Genomic DNA, 11,419 nt, shown 5'->3' on the forward strand with positions numbered 1-11,419 from the left:
AGAGAAGATGCCAAGACAATAAGCGATATGCAGAATAATATATCAAACATCAAAATCAACACCAATAAGTAACTTTGTATTAGAATTATAATCATTAGAATATATGGGAAGACTAAAGGTAGGAATTTTAGAACAAAACTAGTCACTGCAATTTATACTAGGACATGGGTTTAAGATTGGGACCTAGAACATGTACTTATCCTAAATGCTTTAAACTATTCTTACTAAATTCACCGCAATCAGCTAAAGGAAAAGGAAAAAATGGAACATACTAATAAAATAAGACAGTTTGGCAATTTTCTAAAGGTGGGGAGAGAAGTGGAACAATCCTAATAAACAATCACATACAATTCGCTTTTAGAGATGATAGAGCAGTATCATTGGCAAGAATGCTTTCATAGAAGAATAGAGAGAGAGAGAGAGAGAGAGAGAGAGTGAGATGCAAACCCACGGACTGATAATTACCTAATTCAGATTGAAGACTAACCCTGGCCACGGGTCAGCTGGGAAGACGGGGATAGGGACCCTCAGAAAAGGAATGCCAGAATGCGAGTAGGTACAGCCCACGGACAGATCAGGACAGGATACCCCTCAGGTTTGGATCAAAGGACTGGGCCTCCCAGGATACGACCAACACCCACAACTTCGGACAGCAACGCCTGCGTTACCCCCTCCTGCAAGTGATCCGCCAGTAACCCCGATTGAGTTTTCGAATTCCCCAGCAAAGTGCTTCGCCAGCACTTAGGATTTTTCCACCCCTTAGGAGTTTGTGGAAAGTATGGACAGAGTCAAAAGTCAAAGTCAAAGTCAAAAGTTTTTATTTTGTTTCGGTACTCTTTCGAGGACCACAAAATCATTAAAAGGAAAATACATATTACATTTACATACAATTTAATACATTTTCTGTATGGACAGAGTGCTCCGCAGCACTTTCAGATTGAGCACCTATTGAGATCGTAGGGTCAGTGACAGGTCTGCTACTCGGACAAGTCGGACAATTTTCCTAAGCTAAACTAGGGTAATTATACTATTTTGGGGTCCCTCAGCCCACCCACTAATGTTGCAAGTGACAGTTTCCCACACTATGATTGGTCAGGAGAGGTGGTGCGGTCATTACCACCTCCTAGAATTCAACTTTTTCTTCTCAAATATTAAAATTTTCTACCCGCCCCTTGAGTTCACGTTCCCATGCATAGAATACATCAGTACAACAAGAGTTCACATTAGGTAGCAACAGAGTTGCATCGTCCAAGGTAAGATTCTGCTTTCCCAGAGAACTTCTCAGGCGCATTGTGCTTCAGGAGCCAGCTGGCTTGTTTCAGCTTCTGCGCAGTTAGGATTTTCCCCAGTCACATGACAGGGTTCAGAGGAGCCTCAGCATGGCGTTGCTCATGTATGCCCCAGCCCACAAAGACGCGGTACATGAAAAGTAAGCGAGAACAAATTAATATCACACATAAAATAATCATACTGTATACCATGATGAAATTCTAAACATCCCTTATTTTATAATGACTATAGCGTTACTGTTTTAGTGCGAAAAGACAGATAGGCTGAAGCAGCAGTAGCAAGCGGAGAGCGTGGTGAGAGTCAAGCGGCCATGTTTGCAACAGTGCGCATGAGCACGAAATCCCTCCAGAATGCGAGTGCGTCACATCACATGGGTATGACCGACGCATGCGCAGACTGAATTTCAGCGAAGCAGCCGATTCTTTAGTGCAAGCTTCGTTAATATGGAAAAGACATACGAGCAAGCATCCTGGGGACACCCGCGTGTATGGGAAAACGTATAATAAATGACAAACAACTATTTTAATAGGATTATACATTAGTCGAGGTTCTTGCACGGGGCAAGGCGCTTTACGTGCGAATCCTTGCTCCATCAGTTTCGCCTTCTTCCTCACTTATATTCCCCCGCCCCCTCCAAGTTATGACTAGACCTGCCGACTTTGGAATTGGGACACCAGTTCCGAGTCTCGGGGTCGGGCCACCATCCTGTGATTCTGAGCAAATCACCTGTACCCCATGGATTTTAGTTTTATTTTTTTCCGTTCAAAAGTGTTAACATATTCCTTTGGATTTCCACTCCATTTTACAAAGATTTGGACTTCCTCAAGTTGACCTGCTGAGTCTCTGGTCTCTGACCGCTGGTCTGTCTTTGCTGCCACCCTGTGTGGCTCCCACTTGGTATGGGTGAGATGTCGGAAAGCCTTCGGATGTTTTTTCGAGTTCTATCAATTCTCACCCACTGAGATAGGTACTAATGCAGAGAGGCCAACCTAGAGCATACATGCCAATAGACCCGATTCAGGCAGGAGACTACCAATTTTTCAAACCAAAAAGGGCTTTATTTTAGCTGCCTCCCGCCTGAAATTGCATTTTCTTCAATAGAAGTCAAGGGGAATTTTAATTCTCCCGATTTTTTTATTATAAATCTCCCACGTCCCTGTCCTAAAATGTTGGATTTATGGCCTAGCGGTCCCAGTAGTTCCGCCAGATCAGTTCAATGTTTCGTTCGCAGGGGAAGCAGATCAGAACAAAATGCTTTCCCTTCCGGGCTATCCCGTGCCACTTTTTAGGTTTCGGCTGCAAAAAGCTGCTTGCGCAGCTTTTGCAGGAGAAATCTATTGAGTTACAGTATGTGGCTCTGGAATCCGCCCTCTGTTTCATTGGCTAGCTCCATAAATGGAGGCTAGCCATTGGAACAGAGAGGAGTCCGTCATGGCCGGACCAGAGAGGCGTCTGTCATGGCCGGACCAGATTCGGGGGCGTTCCCGAGAATTTTTGGCTTTTGGCTACGTCATGCTACGTCAGCCAAAAGCCGGGAACGCCCCCGAATCTGGTCCGGCCGGGCCGTGCTTGCTGCTGTCCTGCCTTCCTCCGTGTCCCTCCTCCCGCCGCCCCCCCTCCCCTCGCTGTCCTGTGCACGTTTCCCGCCGTCCGTGTCCTCTCCCGCCCCCCTCGTCCTCTCCCGCCCCCCTCCCGCCGTCCGTGTCCTCTTCCGCCGTTCGTGTCCTCTCCCGCCCCCCTCCCGCCGTCCGTGTCCTCTCCCGCCCCCCCGTGCTGAATCAGAAAAGCCCATTGGTCACTGCCCGGTTGTCCTATTGGCTAATCCGACTCTGCCCCATAGAATTCTACAGCGTGGTATGACCTTTGATGACACTGAAATCTTAGACAAACCCCAAAGGAACGATATTGCTGCAAACGTTTCTAAAATTGCTCTGTCCGGTTCGTGTCATGCCGTATGCGTTAAACATCCAAAAGATTTGATATTTTTAAAATACCACTTACCCAAATCAATCGATTATACAAACGCAACATTCAGAAGTAAATACATGCTTGCGACGCTGTTGCTACACACTGGAGTGTGCAGACAGATTAAGCTATTGCCATTGTATATGACAATGCCATTTATTTATCTGTTTCCAAAACCAACACATAAATACAAATGTTGTCATTTACAATGCCAATAGCTCTAACTTTTCCAAAGGCGAAACCATTGCATTGTAAATGCTTGTTATTGCATTTTTCCTATTTTTTAGGACCTCATTGTATATTTTCCTGAAGGCTCTTATTTGTAAAGGATCTCGGGGTGTCCTATGAATAGCGTGTTTCAAATCAATCAGTGCCCTTGTACATGCTTTGTCAAACCAACTTTTATTGCCCTTTGCCCGATTCTTTGCCTCCACCCACAAGATTGTTCTAATTGTGGAAGCTATAATGTTAAAATGCTCTATAATCTGTTCGCTATTAGAGTGCTCGCCCAGAGAAATCGCGAAGCTATCCGAACAGACATTCAACAATTTTCCTAGGAACATTTCTGGGACCACCTTACCCCATTTTAGAGAATACCCATTCTGTCTCCCAAGGACCACATCAGAAACTGTACATAAGGGGAGCACATCATCATGCTGCTCAAGAAATGGGTTTTCAACCTCCATTATTTGAGGCAGATGGTCACTTAATGGTAACTCCATAGTCTTTAGCCTCTTAATCTTATGGCTGTAGCTATTTGAGGAAATAATAAAATCAATTGTAGTAAATGCTCCTCTGCCAATAAATGTGGGGGCAAAAGGGGTTGGTTTTTGGGCAATTTCATTAGCATATCCCAAATCGTACATAAACAATATTTCATTTAATGTATCCCCGATCATAGAGTGATCGAAATGTGTTAGATTGATGTCCTGCTCTAACATTAGGCCACAGATGCCTTGTTTGCCCTTTTTGCAGAGTGGACAATTAAAATCCCCCCCACCCCCCATAAAATTATTACTTCCCTGTCATTGTTATCTATTTCATGTTGTATATCCTCCCTCAGCATTTTTAAGGTGCTAAGGATTTCGTTTTTCGGGATATTATTATAAAAATTTATGAGAACAAAATTAATTCCCTTCTTGTTTAACATAATTACTTGATAATAACTGGATTTTGACGTAAAGCGTACCTGCTCGTACTTGAGCCGATTAGAGAGGAACGTAATTAGGCCTCCCTTTGCTCTCCCATATTGTCCCCCCACAGCTGGAGTGAAAAAACTTCTATACCCACTTATAAACACTGGATCAGTGGACCAGGTTTCTTGCAAGGCCAGGATATCGGAACCATTTATAACACTTTCCCAGGATGGATTTCTGATTGTCTGCCTCAGTCCTGCCACGTTCCAGAATAAAAGTGTGCAGGATTTCCTATTCTCATTTACTACAGGATCACCCAAAGAGGCATTACCCAGATCCTTTCCGCCTGTCGAGGAACATACTACTCTACATTTTCCCCCCTCTTTTAAATCAAGGCTACTAGATGTCTTACAGCATTCCTCTTCATTATGACCATGAGTCACAGTGGGCACAGTTACAGTTTGAATAATGTTCTCATTACCCTCCCATGACCGCTGATCTTTTCTATTCTCCTTGATTTTATCGCTGTTCTCCCCTGGTCCTGATGTTTTGATAAGAGAAGTATCCTTTTTTTGTCAATATACAAAATCAAGGCCCGAAAATGCATCAAACCAGTTGTGGACAGGTATATTATAAGCACGTAGAGCTATACCTCTGTTATCCCACAAATAATTATTTCTGAAATTAAGGCCTGGAATTGGTGGATGATTCTGCCTAGGATAGAAATTAGGTAATCTCTGTGGTTTGGGAGAAAAAAGTCTGAGTATGTCCAAATTGGTCAAAGCTGAACCTGTTTGTAGACTGCCTTTCTACTTCACGGTTTTTAGGATATTGGGCTGATACATATGGGTAGAAGTAGCTAAGATAATGTGTAGAGATAGAGTCACTACTTCTTGGATCATACCAGTCCCCGATGTGCCTAACAGCTCTATGATCTTTAAAGTTTATGATGATTACATCCCCTTTCATATCTTTAGGTCGTGAGCCCACCCATGTCGAACGCCTAACATTTAAAATTTCCCCATCAATGTGGGCAGGCAAAGGTCTATTGTTACGTAACCAATAGGTAACTTTATTTCTTAAGGCTCGATGGTCTTTCCTAGTGCCTAAAGGGAGCTCAGGGACACCTGCCATGACGATCACATAAGGGGCAGCTTCTGGCGGTAGATCTACTATTCTGCGTGATTGCCAGTCTGTATTATGCAAATTCCTTTCCCCATTATCCTTAATAACCTTACTTTGCGGGAGTTCTACCTTTTCCTTTGAGATCAAGTTATTCCCCCTTTGATCACCCACTTTAGTTGGGAGTTGAGCTATAATTACAGGCTTCTTCTTCGGCAAAGAGGATGTCTGCACCTTTTTGGGGGGTCACAGGATGATTTTTTCCCACCAAGGTTAGATTTTGTAGAAAGGGTAGAATGTAATGGGACTTGTTTTGTTTCTGACATAGTTTTTCCAGGTTTTACTATAGGATTTGTATTAATCAACTCCTTCGTCAAGTCCGATAATAGAAGTGTGTTTCGTTCTACTTTTTTGTCAATCAAGTCTAGGTGCATATTAATCAACCTAGTCCTTTCTAAAAGAGGGTGCATACATGATTTTATCAGAATTTCAATTTTTTCCAGCAAGCCATCCTCACCGGTATGGCGATTAGTTGTCATTAAGGGGGTCGTAGTTGGAGTCAACGAATCGACCACATTCAACAATGTTGAAGTCGAGCCCTTCTTTTGTATTTTGGCTTGCCGAGTCTTTAAAGGACCACCCCCTCTTTTTAGTTTGAGCGTCAGCGAAGGACCTATTGTCAGCGCTTTCGGGGGAATCTGAGACAGCGTTCGGGCATGCGCCTCTGCTGTCTCAGATTCCTCCTCGAGGGCGCACACGGCGCCGTGCACATCCCCTGCCTCCCATTCACAGCCTCTCTCAATCACACACAGCCACAGTCACGCATGCGCACAAACATTCCCACGCGCACACACTCCCCCCCCCCTCCCCCCCCCAGGCATACACACACACAGGCAGGCACGCACACACACACACACACACGCACCCCCCTCCCCCACCACTCACAGGGCTCACGCGCACACACACGTGCGCACACACAGACACACATATCCCCCCTCCACTCACCGTGCTCTTTTGTCGCGTTGCCTCGCTACGCTCCTTTTCTCCGGTGCATCTCCACACGCGGGGCACTTCTCTGGATCTTCACGCTACCGCGGGGCTCTCCCTCCATGATGGGAGCCCCGCATCAACGAGCAACACCGGCCTCTTCCGGCCGCGTCACAGGCCCCGCCCATGTCACGGGCAAGGATGCCTGACTTCCTGGTTTTAAAATGCAGACTGTTTTTATAAAAAAGAAAGCCAGAACAGACTTGTTTTTCTCCTGCGTTCTCTGTACATATTTAACAGAGACGCCAGATGGGGCCAATCTCTAACCGGATTGCGAAACACCCAGGCGCTTCTGCATCACAGGTAAATGCTTCCGTCTGTCCCAATCCCCCCTCATTTCCTCGTTGTTCCTCGGTTCCCCGTCCCCGGATCCGGCCACCTTTCTCTCTGCACAAATTCATGTCCTGGGTCACAGAAGCACCACTCCCTTCTGGGGCAGTTAAGTAACTCAATTATTCCTCTCACGTTCTTTAATTTTATTTTTAAATTTCACTTTTATTTCTCCCGGTGACCCATCTCGATGTACTGCCAATGATGACACATAATTATTCAAGGGGTCACTGCCTGCATTTATCCCAGACTTTCGCTATGCGCCCACGTCTCTTTTCCTTCCTTGTATGTTAACTAGCCCGCGTTACAGCCTCCAGTGATCATACGTTGCACAAACGGGGGTTCTGTTTCTCTCTGCACCGCACCATGCCCGCAGCTTTTCAGCAAATCTCTAAACACATGCATAGGGTCCACAGCGAGTCCCTCTACTTTCCACACTCAACCGTGCCCACCTTTAAAGCACGATCTTCTAGTCGTTGCTTGATGCCTCACGGCCCAATGCAAGTTACTGGCTCTATGCATGTCTCCCACATCCGGCCTCGTTTATCTTCCGCATGTTCTCATTTATCATTGACAACAGGAATAGCACGCAAGGGCATCTCTAGTTTAACTTGTTAATCCGTGCTTCGCCACTCCCCTACTCCCCCCCCCCCCCCCACACACACACACAATGCCGAGAGCTTGCTTTTAATTATATCATTTCGCCAATGCTTTTTTTTTTAGATGCAGGGGGAGGGGGTTTTGCCAGCGCTACACTTCACTGTGAGATCGTTACTTGGCGCTTGGCGCTTGGCACCTCCTGGCAGCTTCTTGGCACACTTAGAAACCACCAAGCACAAGCTTGGTGCCCCGGCAGCTGTCAGTCGTGTCCACCTGGCACCCGGACCCGTCTCCCATCAGAGGCACATGTGCCCCCTGGCATCGCCCGACGCCTCTGTCCTGAGAGTTGCCCGGCCTTGATCAGCCCCCACCTGCCCGCTCGTGCTTCCCAGCCTACACACCCCCGCTCATTTCCACATCACTCAGGGACACCACCACATCACTCAGGGACACCACCACATCACTCTGGGACACCACCACATCACTCGGGGACACCACCACATCACTCGGGGACACCACCACATCACTCAGGAACACCACCACATCACTCAGGGACACCACCACATCACTCGTGTTAGAGGGTATGGGGGGGCGAATTAAAATTACCTATCAATGTCAGCAATGGGTCCACGGCGGAGAAACGTATTTTGTAGAATGTGGGGAACCTGCAAGAAAATCAAAATATTTTGAGGCTCTACACTGGTGCACAGACATAATATCGACTCCAAAATATCGTTTGGACAGAATATCGAGTTTTAAATATCGTTTGGACAAAATATCGACTAGACAGAATATCGACAGCCAAAATATCGTTTTTAAGGTAAGTGAAGTAATATCGACTGTAAATAATATAGACAGTGAAAATATCCAAGTATATAATCTAGATAGTAAAAAATATAGTTTTTAAATTAATATTTAATTATTTATAGTGTTTTTATGTAATAATATGTGTGAAAAGTGTCATTTTATTTTATAATTATTTTTAATTAATGATTTTTTTAATTATTGTGTCATTTTATTATGTAGCGGGTTGTGGGTTTATAGGGGAATAGGGTGGGAAGTAATTTAATTATAATTAATTAAATATGTAAATTCATTAATTGGTAGTAATAATTAATTAATTGGTAATTAAATAATATATGTTAATTATTTAAAATTTAATTGGTAATTAATTTAATTTAATTGATTAATTTCTAATTATGTCAATTAAAATAATGTCTTTTCTGTAGCGGGTTGTGGGTTTATAGGGGAATAGGGTGGGAAGTAATTTAATTATAATTAATTAAATATGTAAATGTATTAATTGGTAGTAATAATTAATTAATTGGTAATTAAATAATATATGGTATTTAAGTAAAATGTAATTGGTAATTAATTTAATTTAATAGATTAATTGTTAATTATGTTAAATTAAAGGGGTATTTTTAGGGTTCAGGGTCAGTTTTTAGTTTTTGGGTAAAGGGGTATTTTTAGGGTTCAGGGTCAGTTTTCAGTTTTTGGGTAAAGGGGTATTTTTAGGGTTCAGGGTCAGTTTTCAGTTTTTGGGTAAAGGGGTATTTTTAGGGTTCAGGGTCAGTTTTCAGTTTTTGGGTAAAGGGGTATTTTTAGGGTTCAGGGTCAGTTTTCAGTTTTTGGGTAAAGGGGTATTTTTAGGGTTCAGGGTCAGTTTTTAGTTTTTGGGTAAAGGGGTATTTTTAGGGTTCAGGGTCAGTTTTCAGTTCATGGGTAAAGGGGTATTTTTAGGGTTCAGGGTCAGTTTTCAGTTCATGGGTAAAGGGGTATTTTTAGGGTTCAGGGTCAGTTTTCAGTTTTTGGGTAAAGGGGTATTTTTAGGGTTCAGGGTCAGTTTTTAGTTTTTGGGTAAAGGGGTATTTTTAGGGTTCAGGGTCAGTTTTGGGTTTTTGGGTAAAGGGGTATTTTTAGGGTTCAGGGTCAACAAATAAGATTTAAAAAAATTATTTTTATTATTTTCATTTATTTAATTATTATAATTTAATTTAAGTCGTTTTAAGTATATTTTAGTAATTAAAATTTAATATTAATTTAATTTAACACTGTTTTTAATAAAGTCGATATTTTTTACATCTATATTTTTGTTAACGATATTTTTAACTCGATATTTTTGTACTTACCTGTTTGTAGATACAAACTCGATATTTTGACTGTCGATATTTTGTCCACGATATTTTGGCAAGTCGATATTTTGTCAGTCGATATTATTTCAGTGATCCCTCTACACTATCAGTGACCCCTGTGTCTAACGCTCGATTGTACAACAGTGTGATTAATGCCTTACCGGTGTCTCTGCAAGTCGGCTTTTTAATGGAGAGAGTAGTGCGGGAAATTCAACAGCCAGCCTTTATTCATGCTGTAACAATGAAAATTGAAGTGGTTTTAGTTAAAAAGACCCAACTTGGAACCCCTTGGGTGTAACCGTAGGCTACGGTGTGGCTTACCGCGGATTAGTGCGCAGTCTCTTGGTATGCACGGTAAGTGTGTCCGAGGGCACTGGATGTACGGACAAGCGAAGACTTGGTCGATTACCAGACGTCAAACAAAATGGGTGATCGACGTGCTCCTGATTGAATCACTACAAATCCATAATAGCAATTTGACAAGGATTTAGCAATGTGACAACACAATGTGGATTTAGCAAACGCGCTGGCAACAGAGATCAAGGGGCTGATTTAGTTACAATATTGTGGTGTACCTGATCAGCGTTTTCCAGTGCACTGATCCGACGGGCATGCGCAATTGTGATGGAGTTGTGGGCTTTAAAGAAGTGCAGCAATACGCAAACTCCTGAATTTACTGCTACAAACCAAAATAAGAGTCATGTTAGAAAAAAGGAATTCCAGACGTTCGAAAAGAGACATTCGTCCCGGGAATCGGCGGCAGAGCGAGCATCTTACCAGGAGGAGAATCGGTCTCTCAAGCCGCCTTAGTAGAGCACTGGTCTCCCTAGCAGGTGCAATGGGTGGGTGCTAGTAGCCTATGGAGTCCCAGGTTGAAACCCGCCCATGGGCGGGAGTAGTTTAAAAAGGTTCTTAAAGACACAGCGTTTTATGCCAATTCCTCAGTAGCAATATCTGACCGATCTCCATGCCTCTCAGCATGCACCTGGGCTACAATCGTCATAACTTTCCTTACACCAATATCGGGATTATTAGGCACAACTGTATCCTCCACTAAGAGGCACATCTCTTCCTGTAACATTTTGGGGCTCCCCCGGCCTAGCGAGGCCCTTCTATCATGATTGATCTGATTTACCTTTTTGATTAGGTAATTATCCATGGTACCTGGCCCAGAAGCAGTTTTGTCACTTTTAACTCGAGACATCTAATTGCCTTATTACTACACTCAATCTATATACTAGTATAGCGATACAGTCCCAAAACATGCAATGCACTTTGCACGCACACCAAATGAAGAGAGGGATCTCACTTCATTACATATGGTCCTTCCTGGCAGATTCAAAGTCTGTGGCCCAGTCCAGTCTCTTCAGGCCTCTTCAGGCCTAAGAGGGCCAGCCCTTTGCCCGGGCTTAGCCCGGCGTGTCCCGCGCGCGTTACCGCGACGCGGGAGTGCGCGCAATTTAAAGCGCCTCCGGTGGCAGGAGATGACATTGGCGGCTCCTGCTGCAATGCCCCCAGGGAACTGTAGTCCTCCTCACAGCGGCCGCAGGGATGGTATGCGGCGGCGGGAGGACTACCAGCAAGGATGGCGGTGGCTGTGGCGTCTCCAATAGCGGGACCAAGAAATGCAGGAGAACGCCCCAAAAGCAAGGTGAGCAGGGTAGCATCTATGCTGAGTCCTATCATGCGTTAGTGGCCTTATTGCCAGTGGCAGACCTACATTTGCCCCCACCAATAACCCGCTTTCCAACAATGTTGTTTTTAAGGATTTATGAATTCGAAATAAACGTTTCT

The sequence above is a fragment of the Lissotriton vulgaris genome, chromosome 12 (genome assembly GCF_964263255.1).
Source record: "Lissotriton vulgaris chromosome 12, aLisVul1.2, whole genome shotgun sequence".
NCBI lineage: Eukaryota > Metazoa > Chordata > Amphibia > Caudata > Salamandridae > Lissotriton > Lissotriton vulgaris.